General features: G+C 52.4%; 1 protein-coding gene and 1 long non-coding RNA gene across 2 annotated transcripts in view; both read left to right on the top strand.

Annotated features, from left to right (window-relative positions):
* Positions 1-785: 785 nt before the first annotated feature.
* Positions 786-5561, top strand: LOC142818782 (uncharacterized). Its single transcript, XR_012896419.1, has 3 exons — positions 786-871; positions 1048-1209; positions 1594-5561. It is a non-coding gene; the product is annotated as an uncharacterized LOC142818782 (long non-coding RNA).
* Positions 5562-6729: 1168 nt separating this feature from the next.
* The window catches only part of HELZ2 (helicase with zinc finger 2), a 54436-nt gene continuing 42892 nt past the window's right edge, over positions 6730-18273 (top strand). The window contains exon 1 of the mRNA XM_075900930.1: positions 6730-6975. The gene's annotated coding sequence lies outside the window, so the exon portion shown is untranslated. The remainder of the gene's footprint in view (positions 6976-18273) is intronic.

Raw genomic sequence — 18273 nt, 5'->3', positions numbered from 1 at the left:
GAGCAGCTTTCTTCATCAAAATGGCACTACCTGTTTCTGAGTCACTTACAGCTTGCAAGCAAATGATCTTGCATGCTTATGGATCAATGTCCCAATAGATAAGGCACAAAATGGGGTATCAGTTGGCATCTGCTACAGACCACCAAATCACATTAGAGAACAGCATGACTGGCTCCTTATCAGGGTACCTAGAAAGTATAGTGGGGAAAAAAAACTGAGTTAAGGTGACACGTGTTTCTCAACCAGAGGTATGAGGACCCTTATGGGGTACCTGAGAGAAGTCTGGGGGGTATGTCAACACAACTGAAATTTGGAGAAAACTGAATTTTTGTTGTAAGTTTTACAGCGCTTGATTATTTATGTACTTTTTACACCCAAACATTTCATTGCCCACCCAGCTACAATTAAATTGTTTAAACAAATGTGTTGCAATGGTAGAAAAAAATGGTGTGTCTGAAAACTGTAGGTACAGGGGGTACTTATAATTTATTTTTCTTTTGAAAAAGGGGTATTTTATAAAAAAAAAAAAAGGTTGAGAAACACGAGTGGTTTCATGCTGCCAGGACAAAACATCCTCAGAATTTCTAAATATACTAGATAACAATTTCTGAACTCAAGACATTTTGCATCCCACATGAGGGATTTATATATTAGATGTCTCTTGACAGAGAAAAAGGAATTGATCATGCAACTAAATATGAATGGCAACTTAGGTACAAGTGATCATGATTTGATCACAAGGGTTCTGTGTAAATAGAATAAAGTCCAAGCCAGTAATATACACGTGATGCTTCAAAAGGGCAAATTTAACAAAGCTGTAAACAATTATGAACCAAAGAAGTTGAGAAAAAAGAATTTAAATGGCAAAAATGTAAGTGATAATTGGGAACTGTTTCAGAATGTTTCACTAGATGCCCAAAAAGTCACCAGTGAGATAAAAAGCCATACTGTTTTGTTTTGTTTTTTTAAAAACTGGCTTAAAAGGGCAATGAAAGCAGCTATAAAATACATATATATTTACACAGTGCTTTTTTTGTATGAAAAAAGGTGCCAGTATTCCAGGCTCAACGTTGTTGAGGAAAAAGAAAGAAAAACTGGAAAACTTGTTGAGCAAAAAAAAAAAGAAGCTGCACCGGGGACCGAGAGGCCTTCCATCTTGAGCCAAGTCGCCCCAGGAAATAGGTGCCGGTACGTCACAGGGAAATTAAGGTATGTCAGTTAAGGTATGATGGGAAAAGAGCGTACCATCACAAAAAGCAATGTGTGTATAAAAAAGCACTGTGTGTTGTACATATATATGGTGAAAGCAATTATTTTAAATCAGAAGCACCGAGTTGTAGAAAATGGCTATGGGAAGCAAAAGGACACGGGGAGAACTCTATCAGCAGCAGAGTTAAGGACAATAATAAGGCGTATTTAAAGTATGGAACAAGAGGAATCATAACAGTGGTATTGGTCACAATTGGATGGAAATGGTAGACTGTCCAGTACTAATGCAGAAAAGGCAGAAGTGATTGATAAATATTTCTGTTCTGTGGTTGAGAAAAAGCTAGCTGATATAGTCGTAAAATGAACCACTCTCCATTCCAACAGGAACTTAGGGGGATGTTAAACAGCAACAACTAGACATTTTAAATGCAGCAGGTCTGGATACCTTGCATCCAAGACAGTTACAAGAGCTGGCCGAGGAGTTCTTTGGACCATGAATGTTGATTTTCGAGACGTCTCGGAATGCTTGCGAAGTTTCACGCAAAGGTATGTTCCGCCAGCATGGAGAAGGGCTAAAAGTATCCAAAGACTCATGCAATGTATTGGCATGTCAGTCTGACGTTGATCCTGGACAAAACAATGGAACAGCTGTTACGGGACTTGAGCGATATAAAAATGAAAGACGAGTAATATCACAAATGCCATTCAGCATGGGGTATGGAAAATAGATCTAGTCAGACTAATGTGACTGTATTATGAAATTACAAGATAAAATAATAGTGTTGATGTAAAGTCTCAGAGGGGGAGCCAAGTGAGTCGGTATCTGCAAAAACAGCGAGGAGTCCTGTGGCACCTTAGAGACCCACAGATCTATTAGGCCATCAGCTTTCATGGGTAAAAACCACTTCCATCAGACAGGGCCTATAAATTGCCTGAGTTGTTGCATCAGATGAAGTGGGTTTTACACACGAAAGCTTACGCCCTAATAAACCTGCTCATTTCTAAGGTGCCACAGGACTCCTTGTTAGTGTTGATGTAAGGCCGCTGATTTGGTGCTGTACAACACTTTGATGAAGAAATGAAAATGATACAAACTCAAATGACACCCAGTGGCACACCAGGACACAAGCCAGACCCATGTGTAGCTGTGTCCCCTCTGCCCTGTAACCTGGGGAGCCCTTTGCAATGCTTTGCGGCTGCAGCCTCCAGTCTGGAATGCTCTTAAACAGCTGCAGGGTGGAAATCGCTCATAAGAACGGCCAGACTGGGTCAGACCAAAGGTCCATCCAGCCCAGTGTCCTGTCTGCCCACAGTGGCCAATACTAGATGCCCCAGAGGGAGGGAACACGACAGGTAATTCTCACGTGATTCCTCTCCTGTCACAGAGGCTAAGGACACCATGGCTACCCAGCCTGGCTAATAGTCATTGATGGACCTAACCTCCATTAATCTGTCTAGCTTTTTTTTGCACCCTGTTAAAGTTCTAGCCTTCACTGCATCCTCTGGCAAGGAGTTCCACAGGTTGACTGCACACTGAGTGAAGAAAAGCGTCCTTTTGTTTGTTTGTTTTAAACCTGCTGCCTATTAATTTAATTTGGTGACCCCAAGTTCTTATATTGTGGGAATAAATAGTTCCTAGCTATGTTGTCTGTTTGTGCTGCAAGCAAACAGCCACACCCCAACTCCCGCCATCCATAGAGATACCAGGGAGACCTCTCCTCTCTCCCTGTCCCTAGCATCTCACCCAAGACAAAGGAAAATGGCTATTATTGGATTGGGAAGGGCAAAAGTGTGGGGAGAGGATCTGGTCCTGACCTGAGAGTTTGTTCACTAAGCCTCTGGAGTATGTGGTGAGAAACTTTGGTTGAACCTCTCTAGTCTGGCACTCTCTGGTCTAGGGATGTGAACAGGGTAACTGGTTAACCCAGTTCTTAATGTTTAGCCAGTTAATTGATTAAACGGGATTTTACTTCCCTGCTGAAGTCTGGCAACATCCATGGTCCGGCATGATTTTACTTTGCCAGATGTCCATGCATCATGGGTGTGACCAAGTTTCCCGTGGTCCCATAAAGTTTATTTACAGCCTTCAGTCCTAGCTCTCAGTGTTCTGGACTGTTATTTAGCTCTAATTTACCCTGAAATGTCTTCTCAGAGCCCAGGAAGCAGTAGAAGTGTTGATCATGCTGCTAGACAATATTAACCTCCTATGATTCAGCAAATTCTCTAGTACCGGTCAGGTTCCAATGGTGCCAGACTAGAGAGGTTCAACTTGTACAATTTGTTAAATTAAGGACTTGTAAAGGTTTTATCTTTATATTTCTTGTAACTATTTCTGACTTTTATGCCTTATTATTATTACTTACTTAAAATCGCTGTTTGTTGTTAACAATCGTGTTTGATTGTTTTAGCTAATTGAGCGTGTTCAGGTAGAAGGGTCCGGCTGACTTCATTTGGAGTAATAAGCTGTGAGTATATTATTCTCTTAAAGGAATGACAGACATAATATATGTGTATTATCCAGGAGAGGTCTGGGCAGGGCAGGACATATATTTCTGGAGGGAAATCTGGGACTGGCAGTGTTTTGGGGTCGCACACATTAAAGGGATTAATTCCCAGCTAACCGATAGGTCTCAAATGTAACCATAAACGGGGAAACACCACCAATCCAATGTGTTTCCAATGGGGCCATGAAGGAATAAATGCTTGGTCCTACACTATTTAATGTTTTTATTAATGACCTGGAAGAAGACACAAAATCCTGGGTAAAGTTTGCAGGTGGGACAAAGTTTGGGGGAATTGTACGTAATAAAACCACAGTCCTCACCTGTCTGTGGCACATGGAAGCTCTGTTGAAGAGGAGTAACATGGGACCTTGGGGGTCTTGACTGGGCATGCAGAGGGCTTTCTCTCCCCTGGGAGGCAGTATTTCAGAAAAAGACTTAGGGGTCGTGGTGAATAATCAGCTGAATATGAATTTCCTGGGTAATGAAGTGGCCAGACGGAGCTAATGCAGTCCTAGGGGGCATCATCCAAGAACCTCACATAGGAGCAGTGTGTTTCTATGACCTCTGTGTCTAGCACAGGTAGGACGGCTGCCGAAATATTGTGTCCGGTTCTGACACTCACCATTCAAAAAGGATGCTGAAGAATTGGACAGATTTCAGAGAAGAGCCATGAGAATGATTTACAGAAAGCCGGCCTGCAAGGTGCTCCATTTATTTGGTAATAAAAGCCACAGATTAAGGGCTGAGAGGCGGAGCTGTGTTAGTCTGCCTCAGCAAAGCCACCAAGGAGTCTGGTGGCACTTCAAAAACTAACACGTGTTAGGGTGTTACGGCACAAACTGTCGTGAGCTACAACTCACTTCCTCAGAGGCTGACGAGAAAAGAGAAAAGGACGTGATACAGTGATGGGAGTGCGACAGCAGTGCTGATGGATGGGAGGGCTTAGTCGGAGTCTGTAAGTACCTACATCGGGAATCACTATTTAACAGGGGGCTCTAGGCTCTAGCAGACACAGGTCGAAGACGATCCAATAGCTAGAAGTGGAAATGAGGCGAATTCAGACTGGAAATAAGGGGTAACAGTTGAACAGGGAGGGTAACTCTCCATTGGAACAACTCACCACGGGTTGCAATGGATTCTGGGTACCACTGGCCATTGGTCGGTTAAGACTGGATGTGTGTCTGAAAGATCTGCTCTAGGGCAACAGGAATCCATTCAGGGAGGGACTAGGGCCATGGTATCCAACCAATACTGCAATAGCGAGCTAGCCACTTTATTCTGATTTGAGTTTTTATTGTTCAAGCCAACTAGCCACGCCCAACTGGCCCAATAGCCACATGTGGCTAGTGTGTTGGACACCATGGGCCTAGGGCCTGTATTACACAGACCAGATGATCACAGCGAGCCTGTCAGGCCTTGGCATCCGTGGATCCAAATTACTGCCCAGGAGGCCTAGTTCTGCACCCCGGGGACCTTTTGTAAGTGAGCACAGGCATTAACCTTGCACTGTGCGGAACTCTATGCAGGGACTGAGAGGTGGAGGAGTTTGGGTGCATCCTGCCCCCGGGGCCAGGCTGTTCTTGCTGGAAAGGTACGGAGGGCAGCTGCAAAGAGGAGGGGGAGGAGAGGAAGCTGCCTGGAGCCATGGGGTGAGTGCAGGAGGAACCCGAGGGCTGCACGTGCAGGCGGCAGGATGGTGCTGGCTCTGATGTGGCCTCACCCCAGGCTGGGAAGGAGATGGGGGAAGTCAGCCTGGAGTGAGGTGAGCTGGTTGCTGCTGGCTCCAGAGTGGCTCTGCCTCCGCCCCCAGGCTGGAGACAAGTGGAGGGAAGTTGTGTAGGTAGCTGGTGATGCTGGCTCTACCCCCCCCCCCCCAGGCTGGGGGGGGGAGGGATGCAGAGGGCAATGCTGGAGGGGGTTGGCTTGGCTGGAGGGGGTGGCTATGTATGTAGGGGACAGTGCTGGAGGCTAGAAGGGGCTGGCTGTGTTTGCAGGGGGTGGTACTGGAGGGGGGGCTTTGCAGGGATGGGGCAGTGCAGTAGGCTGGAGGGGGTGGCTGTGCAGGGGAGGGTGCTGGAGGGGGTGGCTGTGCAGGGATGGGATGGGGCTGGAGGGGGTGGGTGTGCAGGGGAGGATGCTATAGGCTGGATGGCTGTTTGCTGGGGGAGGTGCTGGGGGGTGGCTATTTGCAGGGGGTGGTGCTAGAGGGGGTGGCAGTGCAGGGACAGGGCCATGCTGGAGGGGGTGGCTGTTTGCAGGGGGCGGTGCAGGGACAGGGCGGTGCTGGAGGGGGTGGCTGTACATGCAGGAGGCGGTGCTGGGGGGTGGCTGTTTGCAGGGGGCGGTGCTGAGGGGGTGGCGGTGCAGGGACAGGGCGGTGCTGGGGGGCTGGCTGTTTGCAGGGGGCGGTGCTGGGGGGGTGGCGGTGCAGAGACAGGGCGGTGCTGGGGGGCTGGCTGTTTGCAGGGGGCGGTGCTGGGGGTGGCGGTGCAGGGACAGGGCGGTGCTGGGGGGCTGGCTGTTTGCAGGGGGCAGTGCTGGGGGGGGTGGCTGTTTGCAGGGGGCGGTGCTGGGGGGGGTGGCTGTTTGCAGGGGGCGGTGCTGGGGGGTGGCTGTACATGCAGGGGGCGGTGCTGGGGGGTGGCTGTTTGCAGGGGGCGGCTGTTTGCAGGGGGCGGTGCTGGGGGGTGGCTGTACATGCAGGGGGCGGTGCTGGGGGGCTGGCTGTTTGCAGGGGGCGGTGCTGGGGGGTGGCTGTTTGCAGGGGGCGGTGCTAGGGGGGGTGGCGGTGCAGAGACAGGGCGGTGCTGGGGGGCTGGCTGTTTGCAGGGGGCGGTGCTAGGGGGGGTGGCGGTGCAGGGACAGGGCGGTGCTGGGGGGGCTGGCTGTTTGCAGGGGGCGGTGCTGGGGGGGGTGGCGGTGCAGGGACAGGGCGATGCTGGAGGGGGTGGCTGTTTGCAGGGGGCGGTGCTGGGGGGCTGGCTGTTTGCAGGGGGCGGTGCTGGACCCCCCCGGGACTGGGGGCCGGCCGGGCTCCCGCGGGCCGCAGTGATGTAATTTCCGCGAGGTGCTGCCATAGGTTTGAATGCAGCGAGGGCCCAGAAACGAAACCGATCGCGGCGCAGCCCGGCTTATAGGAGCCCAGCCCAGCAGCCGCCGCCGCCGCAGTCGCAGCTCGGGACCCGCCTCCGCCGGGCGGCAGGAGCCGCAGCGCAGCCGGGCCGAGGGCACAAACTTTCCTCCCCTCCATGCGGCCGCCGGGGTAAGACGCGGGGCTGCCCGGAGAGGGGCGCTCCGGCCACGGGCACCCGGCAGAGCCCCTGGGGCTGGGGAACGAGCCTCTCTCGCTTTTCCTCCCGGGCCAGCCCGGCTGGGTCCCCGCGCGCCGAATCCCCACGAGGGGCCGCGGACACGCGTGGGTGCGTCCTGCGTGGGGACGCGCTGGCGGCAGAGCAGGGGGGGGTCACCCTTGATTCCGGCTTGACCCCTCTTCCTCCCCCCCCGGTGGCTCCCGAGAGCCGCCCCGTGGGTCGCTTCTCCTGCGGGCGCCTGGGCAGGACGCGGGGTGGGGAAGGGACACGCGGGGGCTGTTCCACCGGTTCGCAGGCTTGGCTACATCGCGGCCGGGGCGGCTCCCGGAGCCGGGCCGGTGGCGGAAAGTTGGTGGAAGTTTGTCCATTGCGGCGCAAGGAGCTCCCGGTCCCTCTGCTCGCCCCTTCTCGCTTCCCAGCCGGGCGGCCCCAGGAGTGGGGAGCGACAGGCAGCCCCGCAGTCGGGAGCTGGAGGGGGAGCGGACGAAGTTGTTTGTTTTGCTCAGCGGAGAAGTCTGGAGCCGGTGCCGGCGGGGGTCTGCGCTTCTGTCCCGGCTAAAGTGTCTCCGAGAGGGTGCCCGGGTTAGTCTGTAATTGTAGAAACACCCAGCAGTCCTGGGGCACCCGAGAGACTGGCGGATAATCCATCTCCTCTCGTCTGAGGACGTGGGTTTTGCCCACGGAAGCTCACGATACTAGAACTATATTTGGGGTAGGCTATAGGTGCCCCAGGACTGCTAGTTTTCAAAGTTACCGACTAACGTGGCCACCCCTCTGACACTAAATATACCGGGAGCTTTTGTGGGTTAAACCTCTTTCTCGTTCAGGAAGTGGGTTTTCCCACGAAAGCTCATACGATGATTGATGCTAGTCTCCGGGCCTGCTCCCTGTCCCCCTGATGTTCTGTTTTGTTTAGGCTGGGATGGGTTTGGATAGTGCTGGAGGCAGGTACAAACACCTCTCCGGGGCTGTCTGCACTGGGATGAGGCAGGCCTGGGAATTTGCCTCCAGAGGATTGGGTGCAAAGAAACCCCGAGCTGGTAGAGATGGGCGTTCTCTCTCGGAATTGATTCCTCACACTTTTGGGGTCCTGCCAGAGCCAACGGACTGATTCCCGTGAATATCTGGGTTTTATTTTTCAGCCGCCTCCTTTACGTTGTTAGAAACAGAAGTACAGTAATTTATTTTTGAAGGTGGCCTCATAAACCACACCAAGACTCGGACAGGAAGTGAAAACCCTGATTGCTTGCAGCAAGGCTTCACGGCCGCCTCTAGACTCCTGCTCCCCCGGGAGCTCCAGAAATGCGTCTGTCACTGGTGTGTGGGGGAGGTGAGGTTTGCACCCACAGCTGGGTCGAACTGCTGCTACCAAAGCCACTGGTGGCACCAAGGGAAGGGGGTGGATGTACCAGTTGTGTCAGTCCAGACACATCTGGTATTATGACCTATGTAACTCACCCCTGATTAAGGGGGTTAATGGCTCTCTTTAGAGCAACACATCTGGGATCACGGGTAAATAATTAATCAAGGAAAAGTCTAGCTATAAAGACACTAGGCCAAATTCTTTTCTCAGCCTCTTTTGGAATGATCCTTAAAGCCCTCGTGTGGCTACAGAATATGTATCCACCTCTGATCCATGAGCTGCAAAAAATGTGTAGCCAGACAGGCGATAGTGGTGGATTTGCAAGAGTCTCATTTGAGATGCAAAGATCTGCCGAAGAGCAGAAACTGGCCTGCTAAATAAAATGAATATGTGTGGGAGGCCGTGTCTTAGATGTAGGGACCTGTGCTTCCTGGGAAATTGTGTATTATTCATATTAACTTAGCACCTAGAGGCCTCAATGGAATGGAAACTTGTTAGGTGCTAGGGATGTCAGCGTGTAGACGGCGACACGATTAACAGATAAGACTGGGCTTATTGTTTAATCTCATCGACTTCATGCATCCCACCCCCTCCGCTGCCTCTGTTTCAGAGGCAGCAAAGGGAGGGGGCGACAGGAGCTGGTGCCCATGAGGAGCTGGCTTATAAGCCGGCTCCCCATGAGCACTGGATTCACCAGCCTCCCCTCCCCCTGCCCTGTGCTGCTGCCTCTAAGAGTGGGGGAGGGGGAGTTGGGGTGGGCAGACAGGAGCACTTTGACCACATATGCCAGCTCCATAGACCTGCCAGCCCCCCCTTGCTGCCTCCTACAGAGGCAGTGGGGGGCGGAGAGGGGCAGGGCAGGCAGGAGCCGGTGCTTGTGGGGAACCATCTTAAAAGCCAGCTCTCCCTAGCACCAGCTCTGTGGTGCCACCTTGCCCCCTCCCTGCGCTGCGGGGGGAGGGGAGGCTGCTGCAAAGGACGGGCCACGGTGGCGAAGTAGCCTCTGTCCGTGGGGAGCTCGGACACCCCACAAACAGGCTGCTGCCCCCCCGCGCTGCTGTCTCTGAAACAGAGGTGCAGCGCAGGGCGTCGGGGCTCTCCGGAAGGGGGGGCCGAGAGCGACTGGCTGCCGCCCCAGGGGACTTTTGAATAGTTGTGTAACCTCTAAAACTTCATGCAATTACACAATATCCAACGTCCCTGTTCGGTGCCGTGCAGACATAATGCGCACAGCCCTGACCCCAAGAGCACGGCGTGTTTGGTGTTTAAAGGAAATGTGCCTCGTTGGCTGCATGGGGTTATTTTTTAAGCAGCAGGGGAGGTCGTGGTGAACGAGCCGATTCGCGCATGCCGGAGTCCAGCCGCTGCATGGGACAAGGAGCAGTCCGGTGGAGCAGGGCTTCATGCGAGGAGAACATGCCTCCTATGAGTAATAAGCCCAGCTCCTACTCCTCATTCGGCAGGAAGGCTCTACACGCTTGTGTTGGACTTTGGTAAGGGGCGTAATAAACCAGCCGCCTCTCTGTTGGGATCCGTGACTTGCCTCTAACTTGAGAGCAACACTCAGCCTGCTTAGAACACGAGTCCAACTCGCCCGCCACGTGTGGCTACCGGGCCAGCTGAGCGTGGCTAGTTGGCTTCCAAAATTATTCACATTTTCAGAATAGAGTGGCTAGTTCCCTGGGGCAGTAGCCCCCATAGTGTATAAGGCCATGCTTTGTACTTCTGCAGGCGTTTGAAAGCTAACCCCAGTGTGGGTCCCACGGGGATAGCGGATACTCTTGGTGGTTGGGCTCTGAGTGCTTGGGACAGGCAGGCGTTCTAACTCCATAAGGAATGGCTTGGCGCAAAGGCATCCCGAGGAGGGTAGCCTGTGATATGGCTGCTCTTTACACTGCCCAGTGTCTTGAATTGCGTCTCCTTTGGTTTTCAAAAGCTCCCTCTGGCTTTTGCAGTCGGTCTGTGGTTAACCAAGTGAACAAGCCTCTAATCAGGTTTTAGAGCAGTGGTTCCCAAACTTTTTGGTGTCACGCCCCCTTTTTGATTCTTGAAAAAACCCTCTTCCCCTCCCTCCCCCAAATAGCAGCAAAACTTAATTGGTGGGGGAGGGAGGGGAGAAGGCTGGGTTTCCTCACGCCCCCCCCCTGGAATTTCTTCATGCCCCCGGTTTGGGAACCCATGTTTTAGAGTGAGTGCCCCCCTGCAATGGGGGTTTTGCAGCTAGGAAGGTCAGACCTCGGCTCCGAGCTGCTCCCTTGACAGCCCAAAGGGCTGGAAATGGCTTTTTTCAAAACAAAAGTGCATCTCCTAGACCAGAATTTTCATGCTTTGAGTATTTAAAGTTAGACCCTCCCTCCTGGATCTCCTTCCCCCAGGAGCTGCTGTGCTTTTATATAGCGCTTGTTATGGGCAGATCTCCAAGCGCTTTGCGAAGGAAGCCAGGCCTATTATCCCCATGGGGAAACCGAGGCTCGGGGACGTGGTGGTCACCCCACTGGCCAGGGACAGAGCAGGGACTAGTGTAGTGCCCAGTCCCCCAAATCCCAGTCCAGTGTCTTGCCCATGAGGCCAGATGGACTTTGAGGCACCAGGTGCAGAAAACGTCTCCATGATCTCCAGGCAGTGGAGCGTTCCGCACCCCTGGAGGAAATCTGGTCCTTGTGATTTCAGGGCCTGTCTTTAGGTCTCCCCTTGCAAAGACCCCAAAGGAAGTAATCTTGGGAGCAAAGTGAACCTGAACCATGAGCTTCAATGCAAGCCTCGGGGCTGAGCGGGCACTTCTGTACCCCCCCTCCCCGACTTCTCCTGGGTTTGTTGTTGGAGGAGATCAAACCTGAGTTATGAATCAACAAACCTGTCCATCCCTCCCAGAGCCCTCAGGGTGGAAGCTGAGCTACCCGCCTTCCGCTGATGCTAAACAGTGGCAATTCAGAGGTGTGAACGACGATCTAAGCACCCAGGTCTGCTCAAGCTGCTTAACCCCACCCGTCTGATTAGCCCCTTTTTGGAAATGCTAATTGTGGCGACAGGTGGGGCAGTTGATTTCTCCCCACAAACCCTCCCCTGCCAGGTCCTGCAGAGGAGTCCCTGTTCTCCCAAGGACTTTGCAAGGCCTTTGGAATTTTTCCCTTCCCCCTGCGGCCAGGGCCCCAGTAAGTCTGCAGCAAGGGTAACAGAAATGGGAGGCGGCTTTCGATTCTAAAAACCCCAAGGAGTCCAGTGGCACCTTAAAGACAGACACATTTTAGAGGAGTGATAGAAATGTAGCCGTGTTAGTCTGGGGTAGCTGAAGCAAAATGCAGGACAAAATGCAGGACATTTTAGAGGGTGCAGTTTGCACTAACCAGGCGCCTGGTACTCGGTGCAGGGCCCCAGCGGCAATGAATTGGGTTCTGCCCTTTCTGGCCGTGGGGAATAGCTGTGGCCTGAAATGCTGTGAAGACTCATGAGGCTGTCTCTGCAGTAGAAACAGTACAGGAGCCAGCTGCCCCACTGCCATGGAGACACTGGCTACAGCCACGGACGGGGTTCTTCCATCCCCATGGCAAACCCACTGCACCGAGCGGTGGTAGCAGGGGCGGCCTGTGGATGTAGGCAACCTCGGCAGTTGTCTACAGCGCCACATTTAACGTGGTGCCCAGTGATGATGTCACGCCGTTGAGGGCTGTGGAGGTGGGGGTGCTGATCGCGCAATCCGCCTAGGGCGCCAGGTGCCGGCAGCTCGCCTTGAGCCGCTCCTGGATGGTAGCTTTGTGGAGGGAAGACTTCTTCTGTCGGCCTAGAAGGGTCTGCGCTGGCGCTTAATGACAGCACTCAGGGCTTGCAATGAGGTTGATTTACCGCCGCAGTGCAGCCTTTGTACACTGGCATTGGGAAAGGCTCAGAAAAGGGCAACAAAATTGATTCCGGGTTTGGAACGGGTCCCGTATGATGAGAGATTGCAAAGCCTGGGCCTTTTCAGCTTAGAAAAGAGGAAACTAAGGGGGGATAGGCTAGAGGTCTATAAAATCATGCCAGGTGTGGAGAAAGAAAAGTTATTTCCTTGTTCCCATAACCTAAGAACTAGGGGTCACCACATGAAGTGAATAGGCAGTAGGTTTAAAACAATCCAAAGGGAGTATTGTTTTTCCATGCAGCGCAGAGTCAACCTGTGGAACTCCTTGCAGGATGATGTTATGAAGGCCAGGACTTTAACAAGGTTCAAAAAAGAACTAGATAAATTCATGGAGGACAGGCCCATTAATACTTATTAGCCAGGATGGGTAGGAATGGTGTCCCCAGCCTCTGTTTGTCACAGGCTGGAAATGGCTGACAGGGGAGGGATCACTGGATGATTCCCTGTTGTGTTCACTCCCTCTGGGGCACCTGGCATTGGCCCCTGTTGGCAGACAGGACACTGGGCTAGATGGACCTTTGGTCTGACCCAGTCTGGCCGTTCTTACGTTCATTCAAGCACAGGTGGGGTGTTATCTCTGACAGAGGGGACATAGGCACAGAGATGGGACGGGACTCAAGGTCCGGGAAGCAGGGGCAGAATTCGGGATAGAACTCATGTCCCCTGACACCCAGTCCAGCCCGCTCTCCAGTTTTGCTTTCTCAGGATGAAGGTGGAAGCTGGGCAAGCCCAGAGATTGCAAGTGGTAGGCCCAGAACCCTGTGGCTGAGTAGCCAGGCTGTTCCAGCTAGATCGTGTGAGGGGCTGATCCTATCTCTCCTGTATAGCAGGGAGCCACCCCCCCCATCCTGTCTGCCACTGTCTACACTGCAAAGGCTACTCCAGTGTAGCCCCGGCGCAGACTCCGCCTACTTCAGCCCCGGTCCTCATCTGTCTTGTGTGACACACAGAAGCTCCGTTGAAGAGGAGTAACGGAGGACCTGGGCATGCAAAGGGCTTTCTGTCCAGTGCAGGAAATTGGCTGTGTACCGGAAACCTGAATCCGATTGGCTAAAAGATTATTGTCTCCCTGCACTCTACAGTCAAAGACGCCCTGTTCAAATGAGGGATGTTAAATTTAGATTAACTGGCTAATTTGCATGGACTGTCTGCCCCTTTGAAGTGTAGCAATAGCCCCAGGGCTCAGAATCCCCAGCTGGCCCCAGGCTGTACGCGGCGTTTCAAAGGGGCAGATCCCAGGCTCCATGTGGCATTGCTGCTTTGAAGCACCCCCCCCTCTTGGCTGTCTTTTGTCTGATAGAGGCAGCAAGTTGGAGGAGGGGGGGAAGTGACTAGTCATTCACATCCCTAATTAAAACAATGGATCTCCATAATTAAGACCTTTTTCCTCTGTCCATCATGATTCCTTGACGGCGGGGTGCCTTGAAGTGAGCAGGCCTGCCCGTGGCCATGTGTTTGCTTGGAGTTTCTAATCTGAAAGCCCTGCCCTGTGATCCAAGGAGGCCTTTTCTTTCGTGCCAGGTTACTCATGCTTTCTCCTAGGGCGTGTGGCGAGCTGCCTGGCGTGACTCACACGCATGAGGGCCTGCCTCGGGGCAGACCCCACGCTGCTGGAATGTTCTGTAATTAGAGTTCACCGACAGGTAACACACGTGAACTCCTGCATCACGAGTGTCGTGTCATGGAGTCACAGGCAGCCTCATTAGGCACTCTGGTCTATCTTGCCGTCCAGGCAAGCTGCACCTAGGGATAAATCATCGCTTGCACTAAAAATGACAAAATATCCTGGTTGCTTCCAGTCCTGTGAGACCGGCCGTTTACCCCAGATCCGTTGATACCGTAGATCTTACACCAAAGTCCACACCGCGGCCAATCTGGTAATAAATTAAACCATTTATTAACTAGGCAAAAAAGAAATGCTTTATTTACAGGTTAAAGCAGTGGTTCCCAAACTTTTCGGCATCATGCCCCTTTTTTTTGAGAAACCCTCAACCCCCCCCCCCCATAGCAGCAAAACTCGGGGGGGGGGGGTGGAAATCATGGGGAGGGGCTGAGTCACCTCGCACCCCTCCTGGAATTTCTTCATGCCCCCCCAGTTTGGGAACCCATGGGTTAAAGCAAGCAAACACATACACACTAATGTGCTGCAATCCAGACTCCTAAAAGAGACAGGGTTGTAGTGATCTGTCAGTTTGACAAGTCCTTTGGGGGTAGATTAAGGATAACCCTAAGGCTTTGTCTACAGGACAAGGCTGTTAGCCACGGGCTCCAGTCCTTAAATGTTGTTTGTCTGGGTTTTTGCTGACAATACTGTCACTCTCCAGGGGTGTGCTTTGCATTGGTGACAGGAGAGCACTTCTGAATGACAAACGTTGTGTCAAGTTGGCCGGGAAGACAAACTTTGAGAGACCTCTTGTTTCAGTTCACAGCACAAATTTTCAACCTGTGGTCCGCAGACCCCCAGGCATCTGCAGATTATGGTAAGATTTCCAAAGGGGTCCCCACCAATGTTCCCTCTAATCTTTTCCATCCTCGTGTGGATTTTTTTCCATCCATGTGTGGAATATTTTTTTTTATGTGCACCAAAGCATTTATAAATGTGCACCACCAGTAGAAACAAAATCCTAGCAGAGTGGCTGCAGCTAATTGCTGGGTGGCATTTGAATCTCTCCTGGGTGGCTGCATAAGCGCACAGCTTACAGGGAACCGCCTCCTTTTTAATGTGTGTAGTGCCACAAATGAAAAAGGGTTGAAAATCATGGGGCTAGGGTCTCTGGCCCTGTGAGACTTCAAACAATCAGCTATTTTTATTTCTCTCTTCGGAGGCCTCTGTTTGTACTTGGGTGTAGATAGGGGCAAATAACACCCCACTTAATTTTTGAGAGCTCTCCTGGATGGGCGAGACAACAATTCCTGTGCTTGGGTTCACAAATTCAAAGCAAACATTTTTAGAGTTACATATTTCCTTGTGTGCAGAGTTATCGTCGCTGTGTCAGTCCCAGCATTAGAGACGAGGTGAGTGAGACAGTATCTTTTATTGGGCCAAATTCGGTTGCTGAGAGAGGCAAACTTTTGAGCCACTCAGCTTCTTTCTGTAACCAACAGAAGTTGGCACAATAAAAGATACTGCCTCACCCGCCTTATCTTTCCGCTGTTTCTTGGACAGCATGGAATACAGACAAAACAGTACAGCCCGTGAGGTTAATGCTTGCACCAGCTTACAGCATGTCATAGTCTAATCACTAAATACAGTCTTGTAAGACTGGCCTCTATTTTGAATACAATTCACACAGGGGAGCTGGTTTATTTTCCAGCTGCAGGTTCGTCAGTTCTTAGCTCGCACCTGCAGCCTTTCCGAGCGCTGGCACTTGGCTTCCTAACCTCGCGGCGGGGTTCTGCCGTTTGTTCAGTTAATTAATAATCGCGATAATGTTAGTGGGCACTGGCGGTCTTGATTGCCTCCTCAAGCTATTAAAATTCGGGCATGGTGAAATTTTGATGCAGGGTAACAAAACTCCAAAGAGGTGGTAGCGGGAGGGGAACAGCCTGGATGAAAGGGTGCTGACCGAGGAATAAAGGGCCGGCTGGAGAGTTACTGCACGGACCTGCCTGTAGTTTCTGTGTTTCAAGAGGACTGGTCACGTGCTCTTTGGGAGCTGGAGAACTTGCTGTTGTGCTGCTGCTGACGCATACCAGCCCCGTCTTCCATCATACGGCTCCATCTCCCCTTCTGTCCTTTCCACACCTACCTGCCCACAGCGCTCCTGGTCTGACCCCCGTCCTCCCACGTGGTCCAGTCCCACAGCCGCCCCCGTCTTCTCTCCACATGGTGCTGCGATGGGATGGACGCTCCCTGGCCAGCACTTGTGAATGAAGGGTGCGAGGGCTGCCGAGCGGAGGAGGTTATATGGGCCTTGGAGGAGGGGAGCTGCTGGTGCCGGGGTGGGAGGAGGGGACGCTGCTATTCAAGAGGCTGGTGATTGTCCCTTTGGGCTTTACAATCAGACTCTGAAACCTCCGGTCCACATGCTACATCCCCTGTCTGGCCTGTCTCCCTATTGTTGTTTCACTCTTGTGTAGCCATAGCCCCTGGCTAAGTGAGTCGTTGGCCTCTGGGGCTAGACAGACACACGGACACGGACACAAGACCCTGCCCCAAAGCACGGGTGTGCGCCGAATCTCTCCTTGGCCTTTCCCACACTGAGCCTTGGCTCGCCTGGGCCCCCGAGGAATTTCTCCTTGGTTACACGCCCAGCGTTGTCACTTGCTGTGACCTTGGGGAGCTCAGGCACCGCGCCGGGCGAGGAGCTGGATGTTACTGCTGGCAGACTCGGCCGCCGCTCGAACGCTGCCGGAGCCAGTTTCTGAGAAACCCGCCGGCTGCTGCCTCGATCCCATGGGGGTGATGCCTGCTGGGTAGGAGAGCAGCCCCTGAAGTAGGGATGAGAATGGTTAACCGGTAAGGGCAAGGCTTACCCGTTCCAGTTAACCCGTAGGGACTGGAACTGCTTTGAGTAGGGGCTGCTCTGATTTATTGGTTAACCATGTAAATGCTTCTCCTGCTACGTCTCTGCTAACTTGACGGCCTTCATCCAGACTTGCACTTCTCTGCGGTATCTCTGTGTGGTTTTGGAGGACATGCCAGGCAGTAGTGATTTGTATTGCCATCACACCTAGGCGGCTCAGGTTTGGACTGGGACTCGTTTGCGCCAGATGCTGTACAAAGGCGGATGAGAGACGGTCCCTGCTGCAAAGCATGATTCAAGGTCTAGAAAACATGAGCTGTGAGGGAAGGCTGAAAGAATTGGTCGTGTTTAGTTTAGAAAAGAGAAGGCTGAGAGGGGACATGATAGTGGTTTTCGAGGACCTAAAAGAGTGTTACAAGGAGGAGGAAGAAAAATTATTCTTCTTGGCCTCTGAGAACAGGACAAGAAGCAGTGGGCTTCAATTGCAGCAAGGGAGGTTTAGATTGGACATTGAAAAACTTCCTGCCTGTCCGGGTGGTGAAACACTGGACTAAATTGCCTGGGGAGGTTGTGGAAGCTCCATCACTGGAGATATTGAAGAGCAGGTTGAATAGACATCTATCAGGGATGATCTAGATGGTGCTTGGTCCTGCCGTGGGGGTGGGGGACTGGACTTGTTGACTTCTTGAGTTCCCTTCCAGTTCTAGTGTTCTAGGATTTACAAGCAACGACTAAGGAGACAACGGATGACTATAGGGATAAATACATGGAGTCTATGCAGTAAGGGACCTGGTACCATTTGTGCTAAGTAAAGGCAGGCTCAGCTCAGCCTTTCCGTGTGAGCGCTGATAGTTTAATCTCCTGGGCTGTCTGCAAAGATTTTGAAACAAGCACACCCTGCTGAGTCAGGGGTGGCTTATGTCTAGACACGGCTAGGTGACTGCAGGTGGATGGAGACGTTCCAACGCTGTGCTGGCTTCCTGCTGGGTACGCGGACGCCTGCTTTCTGCCTCAGGGAGCGATCTCACACCAGCTAAAGATGACTGGGCCTGATCAGTGCAGGGTAGGAAAATCTGGGGGAGGTGCAGGATAGCTGGGGTTTCGGTGGGTCACAGCCTGGCTGCCGAGTCCGTGTCGAACGGAGGCCGAGGTGTTTGGGCAGGGATAAGATGAAGGGCTTGGCCACATATGGGCATTAAAAATACAGGGGCACTTCAGCGTCTGGGGGGGAGGGGCTGGCTATGGTGTCCTGAGGAAATTGCAAGGTGAGTAGATTCTATTACCGGAACCCCCCTCTGCTTTCAGCTGGACGTGGGCTACGTCTCATCCCACACAGAATCCTAGAACTGGAAGGGACCTCGAGGGGCCATCGAGTCCAGTCCCTGCCCTCATGGCAGGACCTAGCACCGTCTGGATAGACCTCAATCTGGGATGATCTAATCTGCTCTTAAATATCCCCAGTGATGGAGATTCCACAACCTCCCTAAGCAACTTATCCCAGTGTTTCACCACCCGGACAGGCAGG

This window comes from Pelodiscus sinensis, chromosome 18 (genome assembly GCF_049634645.1).
Source record: "Pelodiscus sinensis isolate JC-2024 chromosome 18, ASM4963464v1, whole genome shotgun sequence".
NCBI classification, from domain to species: domain Eukaryota; kingdom Metazoa; phylum Chordata; order Testudines; family Trionychidae; genus Pelodiscus; species Pelodiscus sinensis.
This window is presented reverse-complemented; position numbering and strand designations above follow the sequence as displayed.